Raw genomic sequence first — 484 nt, 5'->3', positions numbered from 1 at the left:
TAACTTTTAGTTTCAGGGTGTGCGTGTGCAGGTTTGTCACATGGATAAATTGTGTGTTGCTGAGGTTTAGTGTTCAAATGATCCCGCTACTCAGGTAGTAAGCATAGTACCTCATAGGTAGTTTTTCAACCCCACCTCTTTCGTTCCTCTCTCTAGTAGTCTTTAGTGTCTGTTTTTCACATCTTTATGTCCACGTGTCTCAATGTTTAGCTCCCATTTGTATGCGAGAACATGCTGTATTTGGTTTCCTGTTCCTGCAACGTTTATGGTATTAGTGATTTGGCATTATTCCTGAATATAATAGCTCAAAGCGAAGCCTATGTTCAAAATAAAACAAAAGACATAACTTTCATTTAAAGTTTTTTTTTTTTAAAGCCACAAATTTACACAATTTGAGGAAGCCAAGAATGGACAAACCTCAAACCTTCATCTAATTGAACAGAAATTCTACTGCGTTCTCCTTTACATTCAAATAAGTAAAACT

The sequence above is a fragment of the Colobus angolensis genome, unplaced genomic scaffold (assembly GCF_000951035.1).
Source record: "Colobus angolensis palliatus isolate OR3802 unplaced genomic scaffold, Cang.pa_1.0 Scaffold62, whole genome shotgun sequence".
In the NCBI taxonomy this organism is placed as follows: domain Eukaryota; kingdom Metazoa; phylum Chordata; class Mammalia; order Primates; family Cercopithecidae; genus Colobus; species Colobus angolensis.
This window is presented reverse-complemented; position numbering follows the sequence as displayed.